This window comes from Phyllobates terribilis, unplaced genomic scaffold, assembly GCF_046119375.1.
Source record: "Phyllobates terribilis strain yellow unplaced genomic scaffold, ASM4611937v1 Scaffold_4__5_contigs__length_816908805, whole genome shotgun sequence".
In the NCBI taxonomy this organism is placed as follows: Eukaryota; Metazoa; Chordata; class Amphibia; order Anura; family Dendrobatidae; genus Phyllobates; species Phyllobates terribilis.
The window spans coordinates 58,871,332-58,889,099 of record NW_027362764.1 but is presented as its reverse complement, the minus strand read 5'-3'; the positions used below and the strand labels follow the sequence as shown (position 1 = coordinate 58,889,099).

Below are 17,768 nucleotides of genomic sequence, written 5' to 3'. Positions count from 1 at the left end.
GACTTCACGGCTAATATCTCTTGGCGGTGCAGATGTTGTCTTGCCATTGATACTGGTGTGGCTGGAGCCTGTGGTTTGACCTAGCCAGGCTGAATGGGCGTGTATACTGTCCTGCAGCTGAGCAGGAGTAATCGGCTCCCTGCTGTGGCCAGTGGAGCAGCACCACACCCTACTTAAACTAGTTACCAAATATTGAGCTCAGGGTACTATCCCTGTGGATATCCTGTTATTGACTCGACTTTATCCTGAAGTTGTCTTATCTGTTATCCCTCCTGACTTTGACCCTGGTTTGTCTACCTTTGTTTTTATCTGACCTTCTAGTATCTCACCTCAATCAGTTGAATACCCTTTAGCCATAGGACTCTGTCCAAGTTTTGTCCCTCCTGATATTGACCCGACTTTGTTTGACCATCCTTGCCTCGGGATTGCTACTCCTGCTGCAACCACTCCGTGGACGCAACCCAGGGGGCCCCATTATAAGTCTAAATCCCCAGATAGAGGTTAAAGGGTGAAGGCTGGAATATTTCTGGGAACTGCTGGATGGAGGGGCTAGAGCCAAGTGTGTTCGAGGTAGCCTTTTTGATCTGACAACCTGTGACAGATGTTACACAATTTATTTAAACTTGCTGTATCATAGACATACTTTTTTTGTTTTACAGGATCTTAATATTTTATAACTTTACATATTCTAATATAGTAAGTAAAGATGATCAAATCTTTCTAATTAAAAGGACTTTTTGGGGGATTTTCTTTTTTTTTTTTTTCCTTTTTATAAATCGGATCACAAATTGTTTGAATTCACCAGGACAGTGTCCTATGAATTTCAGGAAATTCAAATCACACTTGACATTGAACCGCTCATCTCTAGTAGTAAGCCATGGCTTTTTAAAGTGGCAGAACATGTGAAATTCTACCAGAACTTCCCTTAACCCCTTCATGACCGGATAATTTTCCGTTTTTGTGTTTTCGTTTTTTGCTCCCCTTGTTCCCAGAGCCATAACTTTTTTGTTTTTCGGTCAATATGGCCATGTGAGGGCTTGTTTTTTGCGGGACGAGTTGTACTTTTGAAGGACATCACTGGTTTTACCATATCATGTACTGAAAAATGGAAAAAAATTCCAAGTGTGGTGAAATTGCAAAAAAAGTGCAATTCCATCGTTTGGTTTTTGATTTTTTTTTACCACATTCACTGAATGCTAAAACTGACCTGCCATTATTATTCTTCAGGTCATTATACATGTTTGGCGTCTACGAACTCGTAGAGTCTTTTTTATTTAAGTGGTGAAAAAAAAAATCCAAAGTTTGCTTAAAATGAAAAAAAAAAAAAAAAAAAAAGCGCCTTTTCTGAGACCCGTAGCGTCTCAATTTTTCGGGATTTGGGGCCTAATGAGGGCTAATTTTTTGTACGCCAAGCTGATGTTTTTATTGATACAATTATGGGGTAGATACGATGTTTTGATCACCCGTTATTGCATTTTATTGCAATGTTGAGGCGACCAAAAAAACATAATTCTGTTGTTTAGAATTTGTTTCTCGCTACGCAGTTTACCGATCTGATTAATTATTTTTTTATACTGATAGATCGGGCGATTCTGAATGCGGCGATACCAAATATGTGTGTGTGAGGTTTTTTTTTATTGTTTTATTTTAAATGGGGCGAAAGGGGAGTGATTTAAACTTTTTTAGATTTTTTATTTTTTTAAGATTTTTAAAAACATTTTTTTAAACTTTTTGCTTGCTTCAATAGTCTCCATGGGAAACTAGAAGCAGCAATTACCTGATCGGCTCTGCTACATACAGGCAATGATCAGATCGCCTGTATGTAGCAGATTTGCTCACTTGCTATGAGCGCCGACCACTGGGCGCTCTATACACAGTGGGAGGCCACACGCAGTCGTCGATACACAGCGGGAGGCCGCACGTAGTCGTCTATACACAGTGGGAGGCCGCACGGTGCCATCTATACACAGCGGGAGGCCGCACGTAGCCATCTATACACAGTGGGAGGCCGCACGTAGTCATCTATACACAGCGGGAGGCCGCACGGTGACATCTATACACAGCGGGAGGCCGCACGTAGCCATCTATACACAGTGGGAGGCCGCACGTAGTCATCTATACACAGCTGGAGGCCACATGGTGCCATCAATACACAGCAGGAGGCTATTAAAATGGTGAACCCCCCAAACAATGACATGGTGTCCCCCTATTTTAACAGCTAGCAAAGGCTATGCAGACAGCTGGGGGCTGATATTAATAGCCTAGGAAGGGGCCATGAACAGGGGTGGATTAAGAGTAGCAAGGGCCCGGGCAGTTTAGAAGGCTCGGGCCCCCACCCCACACACACACCTGATGTATCACATGTCACATGATCCCCTGTGATAGATCATGTGATAGTTCACGTGAAATTAATTTGACACAATATTAATATATTAATTATAATAATTTTTTTTAGGCTGTGTGCCCACTATGCGTTTTTTAAGCGTTTCCGCAGCGGCAATTCCGCTGCAGAAACGCTTAAAAAACGCTTGGTAGAAGGTCTGCCATGTTCCCCAATGATAATCCGCATGTGCTATGCACATGATGCGGAAATTTCCGCTGCGGATTATCATTGCGGAAAAATCCGCAGCACTACCAATTATTTTGCGGAAGCGCTGTGTTTTTGCCGCCATTGGAACGCATGGAATCCGCATCACTGCATTTGTACATGCAGAATCCATGCGTTTAAATGTGCGGATGGTACCCGGGTTTGGAGAAGAGGAGACTCTCCTCCGGACCCGGGTACCATAGAACCTGTAAAAAAAGAATAAAATAAAAAATAAATATTATACTTACCTTCTGATGGCCCCCTGGTGTCTTTATCCGATGCGTCCTGGCTTGCCAGCAGCTCGCGGTAGACTAAAGGACCTGTGGTGACGTCATTTAGTCATGTGACGGGTCACGCGACCGCTGACGTCGACAGGCCATCAGAAGGTAAGTATATATTTATTTTTTACCATTCTTTTACGGTCACACTATATAAATCCATGCCTGTTGCATGGATTTATATAGTGTAACCAAGTTGACAAGCACTTTCCAAGTGATGGTAAAATCGCTGGGAAAGTGCTTGACAACCCGCATGCGGAAATACATGTGAAGAACGCTTCACATCCGCAAGTCCCTGGCAGGAAAAACGCATGTACAATCCGCATGCGTTTTTTCTGCCAGGGAGATGCAGAAACGCTCAGGAAAAATCTGAAGCATTTCTGCATCGTGGGCACATAGCCTTACATTAATTGTATGGCTTAATATTGTTATGTGCCCACGATGCAGAAATGCTCCGGATTTTTCCTGAGCGTTTCTGCATCTCCCTGGCAGAAAAAACGCATGCTTATTGTACATGCGGATTGTACATGCGTTTTTTCTGCCAGGGAGATGCAGAAACGCTCAGGAAAAATCCGGAGCATTTCTGCATCGTGGGCACATAGCCTTACATTAATTGTATGGCTTAATATTGTTAACACGTAGCCATCTATACACAGCGGGAGGCCGCACTGTGCCATCTATACACAGCAGGAGGCCGCACGGTGCCATCTATACACAGCGGGAGGCCGCACGTAGCCATCTATACACAGCGGGAAGCCGCACGGCGCCATTGCTAACACATTACGCCTTTTTGCAAAATGCAAAAAAAATTATCTCATTTATACAATGTGATTTTCTTGATTGTTTTTTGGATATTCTATCTCTCAATGTTAAAATTAACCTACCCTTAAAATTATAGACTGTTCATGTCTTTGTCAGTGGGCAAACTTACAAAAACAGCAAGGGATCAAATACTTATTTCCTTCACTGTATTCTAAATTGTCGGGTACCGATGTATTGTATCTGTACGCGACTGATGAATTGCCGGCTTTTTTAAAGAGATGGGTGCGTGAAAATCGGACGGCACTCACATAGTCTGAGTGCCATGCTATTTTTTTTCACGCACCCATTGACTTGCATTGGCGAGTCTCGTCCGAGATACGGGGCAATATGCAGCATGTTGTGATTTTTTTTTCTCAGCCCAATTTCAGCTGAGAATCCGATTTTTTTATTGGATAGCACTTGTCCGTTTTTCTCGCAGATGAGTATGAGCCCTTACACTTACCTCCGGTTCCGGCGGCGTTCCAGTGGTTTCGGCACTCGCTCCCTCAGGGTTCTCGTCACATTGTCATGTGAGCCCTGCACCCAATTAGCGCTGGCTTCACTTTCCTTGTCTTTGGACAGATCAAACATCAAGAGGAGCAGCTTCTCTCTAACTTGGTGTTGGATCAAAATCAACAATGTAAGTCTATGGGGCCTATGACGTCCGAGTGTTGTGCGATTTTCACGGACTGATAGAATGGAGACGGTGGAGAAAGCTTATTTTTCCTCTCCACCTCCAAGAAAACAGATGCCACTCGTATCAAACTCTGATCGGAGTCTAATCGGACTAATCAAAGGGGGGACAGAGACATAGGGGTTCAGAAGGGGTTATCCGTGTAATGCACAATCCCTTTAACTGTTGTATTTTGTAAGTAGTGTAGGATTGTTTTTTTTTCTATTGATATTATTGCATTGTTTTTTGTTTTTTCATAGTTTTTTATTTTTGTGCTTTTTGGACAGTTTTACTCTAGTAATGATAACAATAAGTGAACTCTATTATTATTACCACTAAATCCCTAGCAATGTATTTGGTTCCTCGGCAGGAATTCCGATCACATCCTATATCTTAATAAAGCCATATATTTTTCACTTTGAGAAATTAAGACGGCCATTACCAGTGTCTATATGATGAATGTTGTACCCCAGACCTTCGTTGGCTCTGGTTCTGAAGCTTCACAAATACACGTTGACTCCTCCTGAGGTGAAAACAAGTGACAAATGACACTATTAGGATTGTGTTTTATTTTTCTACCTCCTCGCTGATGTCTACTGATGGGGATAGAATAGAACGTATTATACTGTCCATGGTCGATCGGTTACCGAGAGGTTTTTTTTTTTGTTTTCTGCTTGGAAAGGATCTTGAAGTGTCTGCCAGATAAAACAAACCTCTTATGTCTCCACAAGTACCACCCAACAAAACAGATGATGAGAGTAAATGGCCCGACGTTGTAATGAATGAGGCTCAGTGAGGATTCTGCTCAAGCGGAGGAAGGAAACGGCCCCACAATTGAGGGGGACCAGCTGCACTTAAATGGCTGCACAAACATTGGCGTTTTTGGACTGCTCGGTGAGCAGGTGCCCCTATCTGCAGACTATTTTTACACTTCATTTGCTATTGTAGAACATTAGGGATGTAACCAAAAACTAATGACTCCAGTGTAATCCCACATCAGGTCTCTCTTTTTCATGGCTGCGGCGACTCCTAAGCCTCGGAGGTGACTGCATCTCACCAGCCGTATGGTCACGTACATTACTTACGTCATTACTTGGAGAAATGAATATTTACTCAAAACTTTGAAAGAGTAATAAAGCAAGAAAAACAGTAAAATTGTCCCCAAACATAACACACAAAATAAAATGATCATTCTAAATTCTGTGATTTCCATTATTGGGGTATTTCCATTTTATAAAGTGGTGGCGTATCGCTAGGATATATGATCATAGGGGGTCTAACCTTTGGGAGTGAAAAAGATGTGCTAAAACTCAGCTTGATTTCATCGGAAACCTCATTATCAACTATCTGGACGATAGGTAGTAACTAGTGTTGAGCATTCCGATACTGCGAATAGGGGTCGATACCCGATATTTCAGTATCGGAGTTCTGATACTGAGTTCCGATACTTTTAGAATATCGAATACTGGAATCAGAAGTTCCCATAATGCCTGCGCTCTGCAGTGTCTCTGAAGGATGACAAGCTGGATGGCAGCGCTCAGCTTACTGTACTTGTCATTTAGTGTTAAAGGATTTATTAAAAAAAATAATAGTGTTTTCATGCACCGTCTCTTTAAAAAAGCCGTCCGGCAATTCAGCATCGGCATACACCGGTACCCGACAATTTAGAACAGAAAGAATAGAGCATCACACATAGATTAGATAGATAGAAACATGTCAGTCACATATATAAGAAGTACAGTGACAGTGTTGCTTACCGTACTTGTCATTTAGTGTTAAAGGATTTATTTAAAAAAATATTAGTGTTTTCATGCACCGTCTCTTTAAAAAAGCCGGCCGGCAATTCCGCAGCAGTACACGACAATTTAGAATAGAAAGAATAGAGCATCACACATAGATTAGATAGATAGAAACATGTCAGTCACATATATAAGAAGTACAGTGATAGTGTTGGTTACTGTACTTGTCATTTAGTGTTAAAATAAAGGATTTATTAAAAAAAAAATTGGCATGGGGTTCCCTGTAATTTTAGTCTCTAGCGGAGGTTAAGCAGACGGCTGGGGCAGATGTTTGAAGCCTGGGAAGGGGGTAATACCCACGGAGCTTCCCAGGCTACTAATATCAGACCCCAGCTGAATACCTAGCCTTTACTAGCTATTAAAATGGGGGACCCCCCAAAAAATGACGTGGGGTCCCCCCTATTTTAATAGCTAGCAAAGGCTAGGCAGACAGCTTGGGGCTGATATTAATAGCCCAGGAAGGGTGCCATGAATATTGGCCCCCTCCCAGGCTAGAAACACCAGCCGTCAGCCACCCCAGAAATGGCGCATCCATAGGATGCGTCAATTCTGGCACTTAGCCTCGCTCTTCCCACTGCCCTATAGTGGTGGCAGTGGGGTAATAGGGTTGGGGTTGATGTCAGCTTATAATGCCAGCTGACATCAAGCCCAGGTTAGTAATGGAGAGGCGTCTATAAGACACCCCCATTACTAACCCCATAGTCAAAGTTTAAAAAAAACACAAACACCCAGAATAAAGTCCTTTAATTGAAATAAAGTCACAATTCTTTATTGTTCTAAATTAAACCATACTTACCATCACGCCCATTCCAGCTGAAGCCAATGTCTTCTGCAATAAAAGTAAAATAATAAAGCAACCTCATCCTTACCTTTCCATGGTTCCCATGACGGCTCCAGCTCTGCTACATTCACATGACAGGCTGGATCGCAGCCAAAAGATGCCATCCAGCTTGCCATGCCGCAGAGACTGAGAAGCGCAGGCATGCTTGCGCTCCTCAGTGTTTGGCTGTGACGGCATCCAGATGAGCCGAGTCCATGTCCAATGAACTCAGCTCACCTCATGCACGTCACTGACAGCGTGGGAAAATTCTCCTGCTTAAGCGCTGAGCGCAGGAGAATTTTCCCACGCTGTCAGTGACGTGCATGAGGTGAGCTGAGTTCATGGGACATGAACTCAGCTCATCTGGATGCCGTCACAGCCAAACACTGAGGAGCGCAAGCATGCCTGCGCTTCTCAGTCTCTGCGGCATGGCAAGCTGGATGGCAGCTTTCGGCTGTGATCCAGCCTGTCATGTGAATGTAGCAGAGCTGGAGCCGTCATGGGAACCATGGAAAGGTAAGGATGAGGTTGCTTTATTATTTTACTTTTATTGCAGAAGACATTGGCTTCAGCTGGAATGGGCGTGATGGTAAGTATGGTTTAATTTAGAACAATAAAGAATTGTGACTTTATTCTGGGTGTTTGTGTTTTTTTTAAACTTTGACTATGGGGTTAGTAATGGGGGTGTCTTATAGACGCCTCTCCATTACTAACCTGGGCTTGATGTCAGCTGGCATTATAAGCTGACATCAACCCCAACCCTATTACCCCACTGCCATCGCTACAGGGCAGTGGGAAGAGCGAGGCTAAGTGCCAGAATTGGCGCATCCTATGGATGCGCCATTTCTGGGGCGTCTGACGGCTGGTGTTTCTAGCCTGGGAGGGGGTCAATATTCATGGCACCCTTCCTGGGCTATTAATATCAGCCCCCAGCTGTCTGCCTAGCCTTTGCTAGCTATTAAAATAGGGGGGACCCCACGTCATTTTTTTGGGGGTCCCCCATTTTAATAGCTAGTAAAGGCTAGGTATTCAGCTGGGGGCCGATATTAGTAGCCTGGGAAGCTCCGTGGGTATTACCCCCTTCCCAGGCTTCAAACATCTGCCCCAGCTGTCTGCTTAACCTCCGCTAGAGACTAAAATTACGGGGAACCCCACGCCAATTTTTTTTTTAATAAATCCTTTATTTTAACACTAAATGACAAGTACAGTAATCAACACTATCACAGTACTTCATATATATGTGACTGACATGTTTTTATCTATCTAATCTATGTGTGATGCTCTATTCTTTCTGTTGTAAATTGTCGGGTACCGCTGCTGAATTGCCGGCCGGCTTTTTTAAAGAGACAGTGCATGAAAACACTGTTATTTTTTTTAATAAATCCTTTACACTAAATGACAAGTACAGTAAGCAACACTGTCACTGTACTTCATATATATGTGACTGACATGTTTCTATCTAATCTATATGTGATGCTCTATTCTTTCTGTTCTAAATTGTCGGGTACCGGTGAATGCCGCTGCTGAATTGCCGGCTTTTCATGTAATACATTCTACATTATTCTTAGTAGTTTTCCTTCATGTAGAATTAACCTACAAGGAAAGAAAGGGTTTATTTTTATTCCGATATTTGTGTCCCATTGACTTGCATTGGTTTCCGGTATCGGAATCGACAATACCCGATATTTTTTGGGTATCGGTCCGATCCAATCCGATCCGTTATTTCCCGATATCGGAAGGTATCGCTCAACACTAGTAGTAACTAGAGATGAGCGAGCCCAAACTGTAATTTCTGACTTCTCCCGGAAGTCCGTTTTAGTGTTCGGAGTTTGAGAGAGAGGGAGTTTGAGAGTGAGAGAGAGGGAGTTTGAGAGTGAGAGAGAGGGAGTTTGAGAGAAAGAGAGAGGGAGTTTTAGAGAGAGGGTGGGAGTTTGAGAGAGAGGGAGGGAGTTTGATAGAGAGAGAGAGGGAGTTTGAGAGAAAGAGAGAGGGAGTTTGAGAGAGAGGAAGGGAGTTTGAGAGAGTGAGTTTGAGAGAGTGAGTTTGAGAGAGGGAGTTTGAGACAAAGAGGGAGGGAGTTTGAGAGAGGGAATTTGAGAGAAAGAGGGAGGGAGTTTGAGAGAAAGAGGGAGGGAGTTTGGAAGAGGGAGGGAGTTTGAGAGAAAGAGAGAGGGAGTTTGAGAGAAAGAGAGAGGGAGTTTGAGAGAAAGAGAGAGGGAGTTTGAGAGAAAGAGAGAGGGAGTTTGAGAGAGAGGAGTTTGAGAGTGGGAGAAAGAGAGGGAGTTTGAGAGCGAGAGAGTGAGAGTTTGAGAGACTGTGAGATTTTACCGCACCAAAGATCGGGTCCCCATTGACTTCTAAGGGGTTTGGGTTTTGGTTCAAGTTCGGGTAGAGTTCTTGTACGCGAACCGAACGTTGGACTAAAAAACATCCAGGGATCCACTAATCCCTAGTAATTATTTATTGATCGGTGGGGGTCTGATCACTGGAACCCACATCATTTGGCAGAACAAGGCACTTTTATCCCAGTTAGAAAATGGAGTGGCAAGTCAGATGTTCAACCGTCAATCCAGTCATTCTCCATGGAACTGCCAGAAAAGGTCGAGCGCAGCAGTCGGCAGCCCAATGGGTAATGAATGGAATGGTCAGGGGCGCATGTGCAGCGCTCCATTCTAACAGTCTGAGTGTGATCAAACAAAACATTGGATTGCACTCAGACTAATGTTATTCTATGGGGCTGTGCACATGTCCAATTTTTTTCCTTGTACAGAGCTTGTCCGGGAAAAAAAAATCTCAGCATGCCTTGGTTTGATATGATATTTGGATTGCACTCTGTCATGCAAGTCAATGAGTCAATGGAAAACATTGGACTGCACTCGGATGACATTTGAAGGGTTTTCCGATTTCAACAGACTGACAGAATGGAGAAGATGGAGACATTTTTTTCACCATCTCCTCCTCATCCGAGAGAATCAGATCACACTATGATCACACTCAGAGTGTGATCAGAATGTGATTTGCGTAATCGACCAGATTCTCTTGGATGACAGAGCGCATGCTGGTGTGACCTTAGCCTTAGGGTAGGTGCGTACTTGTTTTCCCCAGACAACTCCTTTGACGCTGCTTCATCTTCTAACAATTCTTTTGTGCGTATAGAAGTGCGGTCGGCCCATCTAAACAGGCCATTAAATCACCGCCCGTTGGCTTGCACGTAGCCGATGGGCAGCCATTTAACACTGTGGTCGGTCAGTCTAAATACAGCTTGTGTCATGGTCGGGGTAGATGGTAACATGGCTCAAATAGTCTACGATTAAAGGACACACAAAAAAAAAATCTTAATATTGGAAAACTGACCCTACAGTGGAGAACTGAATATTTTAAATAAAAAATATAATTTTACTTGTAAAAATTTTTCAAATTCCTAATTATTTTGTAAATAATAAAAAAAAAAACCACACTGATTTCTTGGCTAGCTCTTTGATTATTGTCATCATTCAAGTTTACAAAAAAAAAATTTTTTTTTTTTTCTTGCGGGATAATAAAAATATTTTAATTTAGAAAATGGAACAGAAAAGAAAAATGGATATTCATTCAAAATCAGAAAGGGACCTGAGTGATGCGTTCTTGAAATCTCAGTGCGGTCGTGTCCTATGCGTTTCAGGCTCTCTGATAGTATTCTTAGCATTTCGCCTTTTTCAGCGGGTAAGAAAATCACAATTGGAGTGTTTTTTGATTGACAGCTGTTCCCCTGAGAAACTTATGCTACATGTTTTGTTTTTTGTTTAAAATAAAGAATAAGATCCCTACAGTAAAGATGTTCTGTTTCCATAGTAACACCTTCGGAGCTCCGTTGTAATCCATAGGTTTTCCAAGGCTCCAGCAGAGTGGGGTATACTTCTAAACTCTAGTGGAGACTCCTGTACACTGCAGGGCGGCTGAACCACGCAACAAAGCCATTAATTGCAAAGTAGTCCAAGCTTGACCTTTAAGATTGTCCACTGGGCTACAAGTGGTATGTGTCAAAGCAATTTATTTGAGCATGAATTCAGATCTAGGGAAGAAAAGTCTGCTTGTACCTCAATGACTTTCACCTTGATGCTCCATGTGAGCTAATATTCTCACCACTTTACTTAGGAAAGTTTTAACCCCTTCACCAAGAGCTCACGTTTTTATTGATACCATTTTGGGGTAGATATGATGTTTTGATCGCCCGTTATTGCATTTTATTGCATATATATATATATATATTTTGGTAGATCGGACGTTTCTGAATGCAGCGATACCAAATATGTGTATTTTTTTTTTTATTGTTTTATTTTGAATGGGGCAAAAGGGGGTGATTTGAACTTGTGCTTTTTTTAATTATTTTTTATATTTTTAAAAACTTTTTTTTTACTTTATTCAATAGTCCCCTTAGGAGACTTGAAGCTGCGATTATCCGATCGCCTGTGCTATACATAGCATGGCTTCAGCCCTGCTATGTGTAGCAAAAATCACAATCTCCTATGAACGCCGGCCACGGGCCAGCGTTCATAGGAGATTTACAATGACAGGCATGGGGGGATCTTCTGCAGACCCCCCCGGCTTTCCTGACAACCCATCGGCGCTGTGTGACAGGGGTCTTGTGACGCGCTTCTGGCCAGCGCATGTTAAATGCCGCTGTCAGAGATTGACAGCGGTATGACTTGTTAACAGCGATCCATTCGCGGCTGTTAGAGGCACATAACGGCTGATAAGATCACCTGTCATGTTCATGGAAAGATGCGGGCTCAGCACCGGAGCCCGCATCAAAGGCAGGGACACAGCCGATAACATACCTGTAAGTAATCTGTCGTGAACGAGTTAAGTAAAATGCTATCTGTCATTTGGCAAGCATCCACGGCTCTTTAAGTATTTATTTTATTTATTTTTTAAACAGGACCTCTCACTGAATTTTTTTTACCTCCTCTAATTGCCGCTGTTTCACTGATTCTGGAACCGTTTTTCTTTTTCTTCTGTGCCCCTCCATTCCAAAGTTATGTAACAAATTTTCCCTTCAATCAACTGGGCGTGTACCACAGAATTTCTCCCTGGGGGTTTGCTGTTTCTCCTCTGTTGCTGGCCAATCAAAAAACAGCCACGCCCTTAGAGAAATTCTATTGTATACACCCATTTGGTTAAAGGTAAAGAATATTTTTTTTTTACTTATTAGAAAGGGTTAAAGGCACAGAGGAAAAAGAAAAACTGTTCCAAAATCAGTGGACCAGCAGCAATTAGAGGATGTACTCCATTTATATTATGAAATTCAACGAAATGTTGTCTTTAAGGGGTGTTTTAAAGATGCTGACATACCATTGACTCGACCAGGGGGATGGGGACGACTCGGTACCCGAGCCTTTGCCTGGCCTTGGGGATGCCACGGTGGTCGGCTCCCGGGCCCTTACCCTGGGGTCAGCTTTTAAAAGGGGATTATTTGTTAACTCTATGAAAGTTCGTGACGCCACCTGTGGTTTCTGGTGAGAATCACCAGCGCTGCGGCAGTCCACTGAGGCCGGTGATAAGGCAGCTCGATGATATAACTCCCCACAGGTGGAGCTAGGCCTCAGGGCAGCGTACGGAGAGGGGGATGCAGGACAGGCGAGACCCAGCCGGGTCAGAGCAAGAATGGGGACGGACACGGTAGTCACTTCAGTACCTTTTACTGGTGGTAGTTCAGGCACATCCCGGAGCACTGTAGGGTGAAGGGTGCATATCCGGATCCTCCCCAATGAGTGGGTGTAGGGCCTCCTGTTTCTTGCCTTTGCGTAGTAAGTTTCTGACCTGCCTGAAGCTAGGCCTAACTTTATCTCTGTCCTGCACCGGCTGACGTTGTGGTAGGGCCTTCTCTTGGAGTGCACGCTCCCAGCTTACGGGGCCTATGTGTCTCCTGGCTGTGTTACGTATCAGCTCTCTGGTGAACCTGGGACCTGTAGTTCTCCAGGGATTCCGGTTATGCCTTACTGGGTCGTAGAGATCCCGGTAAGCTCGGACCCGGTGTCCGGTATATGCTTCGGGGTGAGCTGGGTAAGCTCCTCTGCCCCCACTGCTACTCACTTTCCACTAGCCTTCGGCCACGCTCGGGCCCTCACTAGGCTACTCACACTAACGGCAGCTTGCCGCTCTTCACCGATCTTACAGGCGTCGGCACACCTTGGGCTCACTTACTTGAGCTCCTGAGTCTAGACTGGGCTTCAGGAGCGCTGGAGGCCTAGCTTGCCTACACAGCAACCCTCGTGCTTCTCTGCACACTTGCTGAACTCTCCAGAGGAACTGCTTACTGCCTAGCTCCACCTTCCCTATTTATATCCCTAGCGGGCTCCCTCTGCTGGTCTGAGGTGGAGGGTGGAGATGTGTGAATGTTTATGGGGGCCTCTTGTGGAGGATTCCATTAATGCACCCTTCTAGGATCTGTGGTACCAAGCGCAGCTGGGCACCACACCATGTCCTAATTCTTCTTGGTGGGTGAGAACTCCACCACTTGATGGACGGCTATGAAGATATTTTAGCCCAAGTAGAAAACTTTCCTCAATTCTGAACCCAGCTTATTAGAGGGACATGATTTTTAACACTGTAGGACCCGAGGTATGAAGGGCCCAATGCAAGTACAGTATTTTCTATGACAAGTATGGATACCAGATTTCAGAATTGGTGGTGGGGAAGATTAGCAGACACTCCCCACTCCACCTTGTGCTTCTGCCCCTTGGTTTTAATGATCGGTGAGGTCTCTGCACCTGTACCCCAATCGATCAATACATCTGACATATCACAATGACATGTAAAAAGTTTTTGGAGACAATAACTACTCCATCCAGTTGGGTGGATAAATCCATAAAAACTCTTTTATATTGCGCATCACTTGGCATAGATATTTTTTTATAGCTCCAGTTAAAAGAAGACACCTCCATTTATTTTGTTGAATTTTAATAAAATAAATGTAATATTTTTATAAAAAAAAATTGGCCCATAAATTTAATCACAAAAATATTTGCTCGTCCAGATGAAAATACTAATAATCCAAATGTAACGTCTGCAAACTCCCATATCCTCATATAAATGGTATTATTTTTTTCATATTTTTTTTTTGTCTTTGTGTTTGGCTATGTAATTCTGCCGATCAATGGCTGACATCTCCCTGGTAATTATATTTATCTCCCCTGAGAGATCAGCTTAAATTATTAGGATGTTTATCAGCAGGGGTAGAACAAAACATATGAAGAATGCAAGTCAGGTTTTAATCAATGTCACTTCCAAAGAGAAGCCGAAGCCGCGGTTTTGTGTCCGGGAGACGCTGAGTGTTCAATTAGAGGGACGTTTTATTGAGAATACGCTGCTGAATTATAATACTACTATCATGATGAATTTGTTCTAGAAATATTTACTAAATGTCATTTACAGCTTCAGATTGAAGATTAGAAGATAAATCTGCAAAGGTCCTTAAAGGACCTTAAAGGAAAAATAATACACAAAAAAAAATGCACAAAGAAATCTCCCAGCACTTCCTCCATTAATCTCCTCCCTTTCTTTAATCCTATTAATTTCCAAATTAAAAATTAAAATTGATTGCAAAAAGGTATAAAGAAATCTTCACTGTGTCTCATGAGATCAGCCATATTCCCCATGCTCCTCCTTACTTGTCCTGTGTGTGCCAGCAAGACACCGACAAGCTGCAGGAGCCCCCCCCCCATTACCTGATTAAGACTAACCCCCCCCCTCTGTTGGCCAAGTAGACCACCAACCAAAGATGGATCATCAGATCGAAATTGCCCATTTAATGCAAAAAATTTAGGGAGTGTTGTTCTGCTGTACCTGTCCTTCTGTAATCCAGACTAATGACAACCGGCATCTATGGTCCTCAATGTTGCCCATTTCATGGTGTCCTCAATGCTGAGAAATACAGGCAGATACTTACATATCATGTGATACCATAAGTGAGGTGTCTGGTTGGCTCCAAATTTATTCTGTAGCAGGAGAATTACCCCAACCATTCATCCAATGTCATTGAGAAGAATAAAGAGTCCTGGCAGTGATGATCTGGCCCCCACAGATCTCTGATCTCACATCATCCAGTCTGTCTGGGATCTCATGAAGAGACAGAAGGATCTGTACAAGCCTCATATACTGAAGATCTGTGGTCAGTTCTCCAGGATGTTTGGAACAACCTCCTGATGAATTCCTTCAATAACTGTGTGCAAGTACAAGCACCTAGAAGAAGGGATGAAAGCAAAAGGCGGTCACCAAATATTGATGGGATTTAGATTTCTGTTTTCTTCATTCACTTTGCATTTTGTTAATTGATAAAAATAAACTATTGACACTTCTATCTTTGAAAGCACTCTGACTTTGTAGCATTGTTTCCACACATGCCCTAAATATATACATATATATGTGTGTATGTGTGTGTATGTATGTATGGGCCGTGGGGTACTCGGTAGCCGGGCCAGTCGATGCTGGGGGATGTCACTGTGGCAGTGACCCGGTCCGTGACCCAGGGCGGTCAATAAAAGGGGAAAAGTAAAAGGGGAATGCAGTTTTTATAGAGATAATGTTCGTGACGCCACCTGTGGTATGCGGCTATATGGGGCCGCTGCTGCGGTGCAGGTCCTCTGGAGCTGATGGTGACGCAGCAGAGTTGGTTCAGCTCTCCACAGGCAGAGCTTAGCTCCAGGGCAGGATATAGTGATGCTATGAGGTAGATGTTGTTGGTGCGGTGTAGTGCAGGTGATGGCGCAGATAATGACCAGTCCACAACTTAATGGCGGTTTCCTCTTATCTTTACGTGCGGTTATTAAGCAGACCCGGGCACGGGTACTGGCTGGTAGTAGAGGTCCGGGTGACCTGGGAGCCAGTTGGGGATCCACCTCGCCAGATGAAGTTGTAGGCCTTCCCGCTGCGCTAATCTCTTTTGGCCCTGCTGCTTGTAGCTATGCTGCGGCTCTCGTCCCTGAGTAAAACGTCTGTTCCTCACCCGTATGGCAGGCAGCTTGGGCCTTCCTTATGTGTTGCTCCCACGTGGCGGTGCTGGGCCCTATGGTGCTGCTGTGTCGCTGGGCGTCTGATGGGGCCAGGAGACCTGCAGTCTCCTGCCCTCTGGTTTCTGCTGCTGGGCCTTCAGTGCCCCACAACCTCGGAGTCCGGTGTCCGGCTCTTCTGCGCTTCTCTCCTCTGGGGCGAGCTTGTGCACAGCTCCCCTCCCCAGGTCCTTCCTCGTCGCTGTCCTGTCTCCAACTCCTCTCAACTCGCTTTTACTAACCCCGCCTCCAGATTCCAGTTGCTAAGTGGAGGAGCTCCCCTTTCTGGTCTGGAGCCAGAAAAGTGTTGTATGCTGGTAAACCTGATTAGGGGACCCCTCCTTGCTTCCAGGCATGGAATCACCCCTTGCAATGGAGGCCGTGGCCCTGGGGTGCCACATAAATATATAAATATATATTATTATTATTATTTATTATTATTATAGCACCATTTATTCCATGGCGCTTTACATGTGATAGGGATATACATAACAAAAGCATTTACATAATCTTAACAAAACGAGTCAGCGACTGGTACAGGAGGAGCGAGGACCCTGCCCGCGAGGGCTCACATTCTAGAAGGGATGGGTGAGGATACATTAGGTGAGGGAAGAGCTGGTCGTGCAGCGGTGGTTACTGCATGTCGTAGGCTTGTCGGAAGAGGTGGGTCTTCAGGTTTCTTTTGAAGGTTTCCACGGTCGGCGAGAGTCTGATGTGTTGGGGTAGAGAGTTCCAGAGTAGGGGGGATGCACGGGAGAAATCTTGTATACGATTGTGGGAGGAGGAGATAAGAGGGGAGTAGAGAAGGAGATCTTGTGAGGATCGGAGGTTGCGTGCAGGTAAGTAACGGGAGACTAGGTCACAGATGTATGGGGGAGACAGGTTGTGGATGGCTTTGTATGCCATGGTTAGAGTTTTGAACTGAATTCTCTGGGCAATGGGGAGCCAGTGAAGAGATTGACAGAGAGGAGAGGTCGGGGAATAGCGGGGGGACAGGTGGATTAGTCGAGTAGCAGAGTTTAGGATAGATTGTAGAGGCGCAAGAGTGTTGGAAGGGAGGCCACGGAGCAGGAGGTTGCAGTAGTCGAGGCGGGATATGATGAGGGCATGCACTAGTGTTTTTGCAGAGTCTTTGCTGAGGAATACACGGATCCGGGAGATGTTTTTGAGTTGGAGTCGGCAGGAAGTGGAAAGGGATTGGATATGTGGCTTGAAGGAGAGATCAGAGTCCAGGGTTACTCCAAGGCAGCGAGCTTGTGGGACTGGGGAGAGTGAACAGCCATTGACGTTGATGGCTAGGTCAGATGGGGGATGTGAATGAGAGGGTGGAAAGATGATGAACTCTGTTTTATCCATGTTGAGTTTTAGAAATCTGTCAGAGAAGAAGGATGAGATGGCGGACAGACATTGTGGGATTTTGGTTAGTAGGGAGGAGATATCAGGTCCAGAGAGGTAGATCTGTGTGTCGTCAGCATAGAGGTGATACTGAAAACCGTGAGACTCTATGAGCTGTCCCAGGCCAAAGGTGTAGATGGAGAAGAGCAGAGGTCCTAGAACTGAACCTTGGGGGACACCGACAGATAGGGGGTGAGATGAGGAGGTGGTGCGTGAGTGGGAGACGCTAAATGTCCTGTCTGTTAAGTATGAGGAGATCCAAGATAGAGCCAAGTCCGTGATGCCAAGAGATGAGAGAATCTGGAGTAAGAGTGAATGGTCCACTGTGTCAAAGGCAGATGACAGGTCCAGAAGGAGGAGGATGGAGTAGTGTCGCTTGGATTTGGCAT

At 44.4% G+C, this 17,768-nt stretch overlaps 1 protein-coding gene across 5 annotated transcripts in view; it reads left to right on the top strand.

Moving 5' to 3' along the window:
• CDK14 (cyclin dependent kinase 14) overlaps positions 1-17,768 on the top strand; it is a 628,470-nt gene that overhangs the window by 342,520 nt on the left and 268,182 nt on the right. The gene's annotated exons all lie outside the window — the stretch shown is intronic.